General features: G+C 34.6%; 1 pseudogene; it reads right to left on the reverse strand.

Moving 5' to 3' along the window:
- Positions 1-5,335: 5,335 nt before the first annotated feature.
- On the reverse strand, positions 5,336-13,371 carry LOC124307308 (NADH-ubiquinone oxidoreductase chain 5-like; annotated as a pseudogene).

Consider the following 13,371-nt stretch of genomic DNA (forward strand, 5'->3'; position numbering starts at 1 on the left):
AGCTTCTTCACCTCTTCTCGGGCGTTGAGAGCGAGTCTTCGTGGAGTTTGTTTTATTGGCGAACTCTCTCCGACGTCGATCTTGTGCTTGACAGAAGTACATCGGCCCTTGTCACCACTATCTTTAACGAAAGAACCTATAAATTCTAGCAGAAGAGATTTAAACGATTCTACCTGAGCTGAATTTAACGAAATCGAAGATTTCTCAACAAGGCTCTGTAAATGTAAAGGGAAATGTTGTTGAAAATCATCCTCTGAAACTTCTATTTCCCGAATTCTAGGAGGAGTCCAGTAAATTCCATTTCTATTTGTACAAAGAGTTATTTCGCGATTGTTTGAAGCTAGTGAATTTCTCTTAGTCAAGATAACACAGTTATGAGCTGTAAGAAAGTCTATTCCCAAAATACCTTCATCCTCTATATCTGCTATGAAAACCTTATGTGGAGAGTCGATGCACCCAAAAAGGTTAATTTGGACAGTAACCTGTCTCAAAACCGGGGTCGTCTCTCCAGTGGCTGTTTGCAGAGATAAAGAGGGAACAATTTACAGGACGCCATTTACAGTACCGCGCGCGTAAAGACCAGACTGTCGTAGACTTCTAATTAAAAACGGTTTTCTAAGAGGGCTTTCACTTCTAACAATCTGCGATGATTTTCGCCCCGACAAATCATCTGGAATTAGTTTTTTGGGCGAGTTCCTGTTGAAGAACTCGACTGAGGATTTGCTTCCCCTATTTCTATATTTTTCTTACGCCAGTTATAAGAGTTTGGATTCGAGCCTTGCATCGGTTCTCCACTAATTTTTTTAATCAGAAAACAATGATTGGCGTCATGGCCTGTTTTTTTACAAAATATACAAGTCAAGCCGGTTTGACTTGTCATAACCGCGTTCTTAATTACTCGCTTGTTTTTCTGGTTTTGAAAAGAACCTCGATTTCTTGGTTTAAAATTATTATTGTTAAAATTATTCCTACAATTTTGAGGCTTTGGCTCCTCCGAGTGTTCAAAATTTCGTCTTTCTGAGGTTTTTTTGGACACCTCAATCCGACGAAGCTTGCTCAACCCAAAATATTGTTTTCTCATTGCCTCCACCTCAAGGGCTTTGGCCGTTGCCTGCCGTAGAGAAGTGAGACCCGATGTCCCAACGGCCATTTTAATTTCTGGATTACTGATTGCGTTTAAGAAAGCTTGTGTCGCTAATAAATTACGAGACGGCTTGTGGTCTGGCAAAGCTACACGAGAAAGCCGTTCAATATCTTGGCTAAGTGACGCTAGGTCTTCGTCTCGTCCTTGTCTTCTAGTCTGTTATTGAGCTGTGTATAATTTTGTCAAATGATCATTCCCGTGTCTCAATTCAAGCGCGGAGCTAAGTTTTTCATAATCGGAAATTTCTTCTTCAGATAATGCCGTTAAAACATTCAAAGCCGGCGTTTAAAGACAAGAGGCAAGGCCCTCATGGCGGAGTCCCACTGGTTATGCTCTGCAATTGTATTAAATTGACGTTCATAATCTGCCCATGGAATCTTTCCATCAAAAATTGGCGGTTTTAAACGATAAAAGGGTTTCTCGTTAATTTGAGAAGCAACCCCAGGAAATCTTGTATTATTTAATTGACTTAAATGGAAATAACGAGGTTGAACCTGAGGCAGAGGCTCCGAAAAACCAACCTCATTATTAACTGTTGTTCCACAAATTGGGGATTCATCTATTCCCCTAATAAAAGGCACAGACCTTATGTCTCAAACATCCTGGAACCTTCCTGGATGTTGGACCTGCCGAACAGCGGGAACGGGAATAGGAGAGGGAACATGAGGGGGAAGCGGAGTAACGACTCTGGAACCTCGAGGGGTGATAGCCGGTTCTCTTGAGCCGTTCACCTGATGAACAACCTGAAGAGCTGCCACAGTCGTCCGGAACAGTTCATGAAGACTGGTCTCGGATCGTTCTTGAGCTTCTCTATCAAGCCTCCGCTGCTCCATCTGAGAGGCAAGTTCCTTTTCTCGTTGTTCTCGTTGATTGGTGATTTCTTGCGTTCGCTGCTCTTGTTGATCAAGAAGCAGCTGAAGAAGTTGCTGTTGATGACGTTCAGCAGCTTCTTGTTGTTGAGACATGATCTTCAGCAGATCAATCTGAGAGACCGTCGAAGGAATTGGAAGAGGGTCCACTGAAGGTGATGGAATCGTTTGAGGGACCCGCGGATTCTCCATAGTGAAAGGTTCTTCTCCGTCACTTTCTCTTCGACGTGAGCGCGTCATACGACTATTGCTCATAATTTATGTCACGCATTGAATCGACTCAATTGAAAAGAAACTCAAGATCCCGCTTCTGACACCAATGTAACGTTCTTTGACGTTACCGAAAATAAATATGGATCCGCGAGTTTAATTATCAAGTCAAAAATCAAGAGCGTGAATAAAATGTTGTGAAAATGCTTTAATGCGTAATATGTGTTTCTCGTTTAAAGTCTGAAACAAGACTGTTTTTACAATAATGTTAGTTGACGCAGCAACATTATTCTTTTGAAAGACATAAGAGGTTTATAAACGTCTTTTATCTATGATGACTACTAGATCATTAAAGAGGGGGCAAAACGGGTGATTTCACCCTTTGTAACAATATGTTCTTTTCGCTCTTCCATGTTCCAAAACCCATGTGACCGATTTCCCTCGCAAGCTACTCCCCAGCCTGTTAACGAGGCATTGCTGAAGATTTCCATCTCAAAATGGTCTTCTCTTATCGGGTTGACGCACTCTTTTATATTTCTTGTCCACCACTCTAAGTCTGGGATTAGATTGTCCGATATTTCCATGGTTTATCGTAATTTCCATTTGTTTTTTGCAAAGCTAAAAATTTTTCTCTTTCAAAATTCTTAATGTATAAATTCCCATATCGAAACCCGGGACTGGCAGCTACTAAAATTCCAATAAATTCGGCAAATTTCCTGATTTGACAATGACTGATGGTCTGAAACTTTCTCGCGAGATCATATATTAGATTTCTCTTGCTTTGCGGTAATCTAAGACAGAATTTTTCCGAATCAAAAATGAAACCCAAAAATTTCACTTCTTTCGATGGTTCAAGGACACATTTTTCCATGTTTAATATTAGTCTGGCTTTTTCAATTAACTTTCGAGTCTCTTGAATATTTTTTCGGCATTCTTGTGCTGACTCTCCAAATAACAAAATGTCGTCTGGATAGACGACAGATTCAAATCCTTTGGACCTCAATTTTTGCGCTATTGGTTTCATGAGTTTCGTAAACACGTACGGTGCTGTACATAGCCCGAACGGCATACAATTAAACTCGTATAACGTGTTTTTATAAATGAATCTAAGATATTTTCTACTAGATTTGTCAACCGGAATCAAGAAATACGAATCCTTCAGGTCTATTGTCGCCATAAAAATGTCTTTTCGCAATAGTCGAATCGCTGTCTTTTTGTCCTCCATTTTGAAATGCGGTGCTGAAATAAACATATTCAATTTTTTCAGGTTAAGAATAAAGCGCATATCACCGTTAGGTTTTGGCACGAGAAAGTATGACGAAACAAATTGTTTTTCGCACGGCTCGCATTTAGATATTGCGCTTTTTTTGAGTAATTTACCAACTTCTGCTTCACAAGCATTAATTTCTTGATTTTTTAATCTTGGCTGGCTGTATTCAACTTGTGAACCTGGTTGACTTACAAAAGGAATAACATAACCCTGTACCGATTGTAAAATGGAGAGATCGTTGGTCAATTTTTTCCAAACAGAGAAAAAATTTCGCACACGTCCTGCGATTCTCACCGGGTCTATTCCTTGTGTCGACGATTGTCCTTGTTCCGGAAGTCTTTCGGTTTCGGTCCCTTCCTCTGAGTGCCCCGGTGACTCGCTGCGGAGGGACGACGCCAGTTTAACTTCTCCGACTGTTGTTCCCTCAAAAAATTGTTTGGTCTTGAGTAGGATGATGCAAATCTGCGATTTCCTTCGCGCAGTGCGTTCCCGAAGTTTCGTTGATATCCAGTCGGTTTAGTCAGATCTTTAGATGATTTTTCCATGGATTTGGCCGCCCTGAGATTTTCTGCAAACTTTTCTCCAAATAGCCATGCATCACGTGGACTGTCGTTGGCAATATTTTTGACAATGGGGTTTAATCCCGGAATCATGAAAGATTTTCTTGTTTTTGTCATTTCACGATGTAGGTCAGATAGAATTCTGCCTGCATCAGCCAGCTGTTCGATAAATTTTCGCGTGTCAACTTCTCGGTCGGTACTCACTTCCGCTTTCAGTACTTCCGTAAGCGCTGCGCCAATAGCGTTGATGCCAGCTCCGAGTTGATCTTGAACGGCGTACTGATACGCATCTTTCTTAATCGCCAACTGTGTCAAGGCCGATTTTATTTCTGGTTGAACTCTCGGCGCTTTGGTAAAAGGACAGTTTCCAATTGTTGGATATTTTTTCCCTGGAGAACGCGCTTTTGGTCTATCGGCAGTCCATCTTGCAATATCTTTGTCCAGCGCTCTGCCACTGCCACATGGATGTCGGGACCCCGTTGATTGTATTTAGATGGGTCGTCTCCCAAAAGCCCCAGTGTCGCTTCGGCGAGTTCTGTTGGTAACTGCTCTTCTTTATCCTCGGCCTGTTTTACCGACATTTCCGTGTGGGGACTAGGACGTGACGAATCTCGCGGATTGCGCTCACCGCCCTCTTTGTCTAACCCTTGTACTGCCGCTACGGACCGTTCACGACTGGAGTGTGACGCATCTCGCAGATGGCGCTTACCACTCTTTCCGTCGGAATCATAGTTCATGGACCTCGAACCGCTTCCTGGATGCGAACGCTCATGCCGCGAATGTGACGATCGTCTGTTCTCAACAGCTATACGCTCGCCATTTTCTTTGTCAGAGCCCCATGACTCGTTTCTTCTTGAATATTGCCCTGAACTTGATCGCTCGTCCTGGTGACGCGGTCCTCAACGCCTGTCCCGATGACGCGATCTTGAACGCCTATAGCGTGAATGCGATCGCCTGATCTCTTCTTTCAGGCATCGTAATTTTTTCATAAGTAGGTCCCTCGATGAATTTCTATATCTCGGAGAGCTCCCCGAATATGATTCTGACCGCGAACTCATTTATGCAATAAAAGAAAACTTTTTAAAACGCACAACTGAAAATTTTCCAACTCGTATTCTAACGTGACTGTCACGGATCGCACAGAAAAACGTAATGGCGTCGGGGCATAAGGCGCAGGGGCTTCTGGGGAGAGTGGCACTGTCATCTAGAGGCGTAGGCGCGAATTTTTGGTTTAATTTAAAAATCTGTGACGGATCGAGAAATTGACGTTACTACCATTGATCTAGAGGACAAGACGACGTAGCATAATTAACCAACTAAACATAGAACCCCCTAAAATTACCATCAATATCACAAAATATATTGAATTATTTAAATAAACATCATAATTATTTGAATAATTTAATCTAATTATATTATACTAACCTAATATAGAAAAATAAATCAAACGAAAAGTATAAGAAACAGTTAAAAAAGTTGAAATGAAAAAAATAAATATAATGAACATATTATAATTTAATATTAAAACTATTTCTAAAATTATATCCTTAGAATAAAACCCAGCTAAAAAAGGAAATCCACATAAAAATAAATTACAAAAATGAAAACAAATAGAAGTAAATGGTATTTGATTAAATATTGAACCTAATAAACGAATATCCTGAAAATTATTTAATCCATGAATAAAAACTCCTGAACATATAAATAATAATGCTTTGAAAAATGCATGTATTAGAAGATGAAAAAAAGCTGAAAACTTAAATCCTGAAAATAAAATTCTTATTATTAAGCCCAATTGACTTAAAGTTGATAAAGCAATAATTTTTTTTAAATCAAATTCAAAATTTGCGTTTAATCCTGACATAAACATAGTTAATCTAGATAATAATGAAAATATAATAATAGAAATCTCTCGATGAAATAAATTTTCAAATCAAATTAATAAATAAACCCCTGCCGTTACTAGAGTAGAAGAATGAACTAATGAAGATACAGGAGTAGGGGCTGCTATTGCTGCAGGAAGTCAAGAAGAAAAAGGAATTTGAGCACTTTTAGTAAATGAAGCAATCAAAATTATTAAAGTAATCAATATTATAAAAGAATTATATTTTAAAACATCTATATAAAAATAAAAATTTCAACCCCCAAAATTTATTATTCAAGAAATTGATAATAATAAAAAAATGTCCCCAATACGATTAGAAATAACAGTTAATATACCAGCATTAAAAGACTCAACATTTTGATAATAAATTAGTAAACAAATATTAATATTATTGATACAACAAATAAAATTACTAATATAATAAATCGATTCAAATTTAAATCATTTATTATATAAGAATTTCTGTATAAAATTACCAAAGAAGAAATAAATAAAACTGTTCTTATAAAAATTAATGATATCCAGTCAAATAAAAATGTTATTACTACGCATGAAGAATTAATTTCAATTAAATTATACTCAACAAAATAAACTAAATCATATAATAAAAAATGAATACTTAATACAAACAAAATTATTCTAATAAAAATAATGAAAATAAAGCTAAATAAACGAATATATAATGTAAAAATAATTTAAAAACTAAATTTAATTTTCTTTGACACCACAAATCAATATTTCTAATAAACTATTCAAATCAATTTATATTCGAAAAATAAAAGATTCTCTGTTTAAAATAATTAAATTCAAAGGAATTCAATGCAATATTAATAAAATATATTCACGAATATTACCTTGAGAAAATGAATAAAAAAAAATAATTTATTTTACCATGTTGAGTAAAAGAATATAAATATAATGTATAACAAGCTCTAAAAAAAGATAAAAAAAATGATTAATAAAAAAATCATTTTACTTCACATAATTAATCTATTAATTAATATAATTTCACCCATTAAATTCAAAGAAGGAGGAGCTGCTATATTTGAAGAACATAATAAAAATCATGATAAACATATTCTAGGCATATAATTTATTAAATCTTTATTAATAAATAATCTTCGACTTCTTAAACGCTCATATATAATATTTACTAAACAAAATAAACCTGAGGAACATAAACCATGAAAAATTATTAATAAATAAGAACCATAAATTCCTCATCTTCTTAAAGTTAATAAGCCAGATAATATTATTATTATATGAGCAATTGAAGAATAAGCAATTAAAGATTTTTAATCAACTTGAAATATTCTAATTGAACTAATATAAATTCCTCCTATTATTCTCAAAATAATTAAATAAACATTTAAAAAAAACCCCATATTAATTAAATATATATAAACTCGCAATAAACCATAACCTCCTAACTTCAATATAATAGCAGCTAAAATCATTGAACCACAAACAGGAGCCTCTACATGAGCTTTAGGCAACCATAAATGTATAAAAAATAGGTAATTTACTAAAAAAGCAAAAATTAAAAATACAAATAAATAAAAAGAATAAACTTGAAATAAATTTTCTACAGAAAAAATATAATTTAAATTTTTGAATTCAAAAAATAAATAAGTAATTCTTAATAATAAAGGTAAAGAAGCAAATTAAGTATAAAATAATAAATGAAGACCCGCTTGAACCCGATCCAATTGATTACCTCACCCTAAAATTAAACAAAAAGTAGGAATTAAACTACATTCGAAAAAAAGATAAAATAAAAATAAATTATTTACAGTAAATGTCAAAAATAAAAATAAAATTAAAAAAAATATCAATAAAATAAAATAATTGAAATAAATTTTTAATTCATGAATAAAATACCTTGATATAATTATTAATGCTCCAATCCATAAAGTTAATAAAACTAACCCAAAAGATAAATTATCACATCCCAAAAAAATATTTATACTCTTAAATTCAAATCTATAATTTCGAGAAAATATGAAAAGAAATCTTCAAAAAAATGAATTAAACTGAAAAAATCAAAAATTATTTTTGGAAACTATAATTAAAAATAATAAATAAAAATAAAACTTTATCATTAAAAAATATTCAAAACTTGGAATTAATCATTACCATGCAAACGAATTATATAAATCAAAATAGATAAACCCAAAACCCCTTCACAAACTCTAAGAATTGAAAAAATTATAATAAAATACATCTCTAATACATATATATTTAAAAATAAAATTAATATTAAATGTAATATTAAAATAATAAATTCAATTCTTAATAAAACTATCAATGAATGAAACCGATTTAATCTTAAACTTAAAAATCTAATTAAAAATATAAAATAAACTAAATAATAAAAATCCATTAAAATAATAAATTAATATATATACATATATATATATATATTTCAAAAAAAGAAAAAATTTGTTTTTCAAAACTAATTAACATAAATTTATTCAAATTAATTTATTATAAAAATTTTCATACTATTTATATTAATCAACACTATAATAATATATTTAACAAAAACTCCATTTACAATAAGATTAATCCTACTAATCCAAACATCTTTAATTTCTGTAACATCAGGAATGTTAAATATAAGATTTTGATACTCATATATAATTTTTTCAATTTTTTTAGGAAGATTATTAATCATTTTTATCTATGTATCAAGATCCCAGGTAACAATTTAATCTTTTGACATGAATGTGACGTCTTTATTGTGATGATCCTGATACGTTCAACTGTAAACGTAATCTTTACGTAATAAAAGTAGAACTAACATATCGGAAACGTAAACTCCATATAACGACAATCCATCACAGCCACACCAGCGTGTTACGTAAAGTATATGCTATGGTGTATATGCGATAATACTTTCCATAGAAATGATGTAAGACATACGGACCGTTTGTACATAACGTATATGGAACAGTGTAACATTTACTTTACATATTTGAGGAATCAAGTGTGACGTAACTAACATAACGTACGCAAGCTGTAACCGCAATCTGCCGCATCTACGTTACAGCGTATCTTTGATTGTACCATCCCTTGAAAGAGACAGCACGGATACATAACTTATGTGCGCATAAGCGCAACGTATACCGAGATCTACGGCTCCTATGTTTCTGCGTATCTGCTACTGCGCCATCTCTGAAAGTGGAAACATAACCTCGAACATATAACCTGCAAGTTCTTATAAGTGAAGTATAATATTATGCAGACGCGTCGTGTGTTTTATTTGTGACTTCAATACCAATTACTAATAAATATAATATCAGGTAATTCGTTACTATAAATATAATAACAGATAATTAGTTTATATTTTTCTTATTCAAGCCGAGTCGTCGGTTTAATCGACTCTGTTTAGTGAGTGAATTTGTATGAAAACCACGAAAAAAATTAAGGAATCGAAAATCTGGATATTATGCTAATGCGGTTGATGAGCATTTCAATGCATTCGATCATTTTCACATGATATTATCGGAAGATGCCCAAGATTGGAAAGGAGATTACTATTCTGTCTACAAGGCAGCGAAGACGATTAATTTTAAAAGAAGCTAAGAAATTGAAAAAAGTGCTAAAAAAAGTAAGCTCCAAAACTAATAGTGAAAAATGTGAGCATAATTTGAATGACAATAGCTCAGAAAATACAGATCCTAATGTTGAAGCATCAGAGGCAGGGTATTCAGAATATAATTTTCTCGAGACAGAACAAAGCAGTCCAGCTAGAGACGAAAACTTCAATGGTGAGCCTGATACTAGCGGTAGCAGTAGTTATTTCACAAAGAATACTGAAGATTGTGAACAGCATAGAAACAAAAATAATTCTGATATCTATTGGGCTTTTTCAATTCAATTCAAAATTGGGCTATTGAATCATCAATAAGTCAAAACCATCTGAGCAATTTGTTGAAAATTTTGAAGAAATATGGACATGATTTGCCATCTGACGCAAGGACTTTTATGCAAACACCAAAAAATATAAAAACTACCAGTATGTCACCGGGTAACTATTATCATTTTGGTTTGGCCAATGATTTAACTAAATCTGTTTTGAAGTATTATGCGCCTAAAGATTTTCCATCAGTAATCAAATTCAATATTAATGTGGATGGTCTACCTTTAACGAAAAGCTCTGGAAGCCAGTTTTGGCCAATTTTAACGGCTATTGAAGCACCTTTTCATACTCAGCCTTGCGTCGTTGGCATATACCATGGCAATGAGAAACCTCTGGATTGTAACGACTTCTTGAAATATTTTGTCGAGGATGCTTTGAAGGTTTGTGAGTCGGGTATACAAATAGAAGGCCACAAAATATCATGTGAACTGAACGTCTTCATATGCGATGCACCTGCGAAAGCCTACATCACTGGTACCAAAGGACATAACGCATACTTTGGATGTAGCAAATGTACGCAAGAGGGTAAATTTAAGGCAAATCGTGTGACATATCCTGAAGTTGATGCTACTTTGAGAACAGATGAATCATTCAGATTGAAAGTCAACGAAGAATATCACAAGAAGCGATCCATTCTCGAAGACTTGAAGATAGGAATGGTGAGCCAGTTCCCACTGGATTATATGCATCTCTTATGCCTTGGTATCATGAAAAAGCTGCTTCAATTCTGGGTAAAAGGAAGAAAAAATGTGCGGATGACCAGTGCACAATTGAAGGCGGCCTCCGATTACTTGATGTCGTTAGCCGCAACATTATCTAAAGAATTTGCAAGAAAGCCGAGACCGTTAGAGCAAGTCGATCGATATAAGGCAACGGACCTAAGACAACTCTTACTCTATACTGGACCGATAATATTTAAAGAACATTTAGACAAAGATAAATATTATCACTTTCTTAGCCTCAGTGTCGCTGTACGAATTTTATCCAGCGAAAAATATTCTACGACACTGATAGACTACGCACGGAGCTTATTGATATATTTTGTATCAAATTATTCACGGTTGTACGGTGCAGAACATATTTCTCACAATGTTCACAACTTAATCCATATTTGTGACGATGTACAATTACTCGGCCCTCTCGAAAAGTACAGTGCTTTTAAATATGAAAATTTTATGCAAAAAATTAAGAAAAAAGTTAAAACATCGAACAAACCCTTACAACAATTTATCAACAGGGTCCACGAAGAAAATGAACTGAAAATAAATCCTGCACAAAGAGAGTATCCGATTATAAAATTTGCCAGCACCGGAGAAGACAGTGAGGGTAGACGATTTATAAAGTCAGTAGAGTATGAAAACTTCTTCTTGGGTACAAAAAAAAGTGATAACTGTGTTCTTTTACGCAATGAAAACATTATAGCCGTCAACCGTATTTTCCTCAGAAAGAACAAAATATTTTTGTACGGAAAAAAATATCGGGATTCGAAATTATTCTTCGATAAGCCCTGCGACTCTTCGGAAGTCGGTATTAATGTAGTAGATGAGGAACGTTACGAATTCGTTGTGATTGAGGCCAGACACATTGAACACAAGTGTTTGAAAATGCCCATAAACGAGCGAGATAGTGTCGTATTTCCGATGGTTCACGAGATTTGAATTTCCGACGCGTAATTAAGCAAGCAGTTCACCTATGCGAGCCTACCCTGCGCGCGCAGGCTCCTATACGTACGCACCACTTTGTAACGCTCTTACAAGCCGAGCTTCAACAAGTCTCACACGTGCGTGTACGGATCTCACCACGCGGTTTACAAGGTACGTACCGAACCGATAATCCTTTATTTCTCTGTTTTGTTTCAAATTTTCACATTTAATCAGCTTACAGCTAAAATCGACTCAATTTAGTTCTGGATCTAGGTTACCACTTATGGTATTTGCTACCTACTTACGTTTCTATAACCTATACATTTTTGCAACTTGTGTGCAACCGATAATAAATTCGTCTCGTATATATTACGCATTCCCCGCAGATTCAAATAGACAGTAATTGATCCCAAATGGAAGAAATTCCTGATCAATATTAAATTTGGCAAATGTATGTAGGTACTTTAAATTACCGTAAGAGAAAAAATCGCACTATTCTCGAAATGCACGTGCGATATATTATATGCAAATGATATATTGTTAGCGCGATTGGAGAGATGAAAATCTGTGGTTTCGATTTTCTTAATTTTACAGAAGAAGATATTTCGAAAAATCCCTTGGTTTTCATTAAAATTCAATGATCATAACCCGGCGACTATTCTTCAAGTTTTCAATATAAATAATGGAAGTAATTGAGTACATTGTTCGATGAAACTTATTGTTGAGATCCATTAAGATTTACAATAGATAGCAATAGAGCATCTAATTGAGGTAGGGAGGTTATGATAGAATGAATTAGATATCCAATTAATGTTTCTACTACATGACTCGACGTCTTCCTCAGAAATTCAGAATTTTATATTTTGATATCTCTCTATCTAATAATTGACAAATATAAAGTTTTTAGTCCTCAAAGGAAACTATCGACCATGTTTTAGCGATGTCGATTGCATAACTTGGGTCTTTCGTTTCCACCCTGCTTGATCTCAAGTGATGAAATTCATTGTTAATAATATATTGTTCTATACTTTTGTTATCTAGTGAATTCATTTACTGACAATGACTCTGACTGGGCCATACGCTGTCGTTACGTTTCTCGACAAAGATGATTTTAGTGATGAGGACGATGATATAACGTCCGAAGTTCCAAGTACATGGCTCACTGCTACCAAAACTGAGTGTTGGTGGCCGAAAACGGCAGACGTAAAATCATACATAACAAAACGAAAGCCCCCTGTAAAAGACAGTAGAAAGTGGACACTCTGCCATGTTAAATTTGAAGGCTATTACGGTAAATAATTGTATAAACTGCATGTAATAGGCCCCCTTGCTTTTGTGAACTCAATTGAAAATGAAGTGATCGTCTAAAGCTCCGTGATATACTGTAGAATGCTTCGTGTTTATGCCAAAAAAAAACTATGCAATTTAAAGTACTTGAATGTCATTGAGCGTTTGAAAAAATCTTCCAATCATGATAATTTAGCAGATCGTAATATGATTCATTTATTCGATTAATAGCGTAATGTAACAAGCTAGGTAGACATAATTGAATATTTACAATTCTCATATTTACAGAAAATTTGGAGAAAGCTCGGTCTGCGGCTGCAACTAAAAAATCTGAAAGTGAGAGTAGCTCAAGTCAAAGTCAAGGTGATAAACCATATCTTAGAAAAAGGAAACAGCCGCTTCCTCGCGTAAGGGAAGAATCTACCGATAGGGAAGATTCGCCTGACAGTGAACATCCCACAACAACCTCGATGCCAGAGCCACCGAAACTTGATAAAAACAAGAATATGAAACCTTCCGTTACAAATCGATCCACTGATATACCTGAGCAGACAGATATTCAAAAAAAAAAAAATCAT

This window comes from Neodiprion virginianus, chromosome 6 (assembly GCF_021901495.1).
Source record: "Neodiprion virginianus isolate iyNeoVirg1 chromosome 6, iyNeoVirg1.1, whole genome shotgun sequence".
Taxonomy (NCBI): domain Eukaryota; kingdom Metazoa; phylum Arthropoda; class Insecta; order Hymenoptera; family Diprionidae; genus Neodiprion; species Neodiprion virginianus.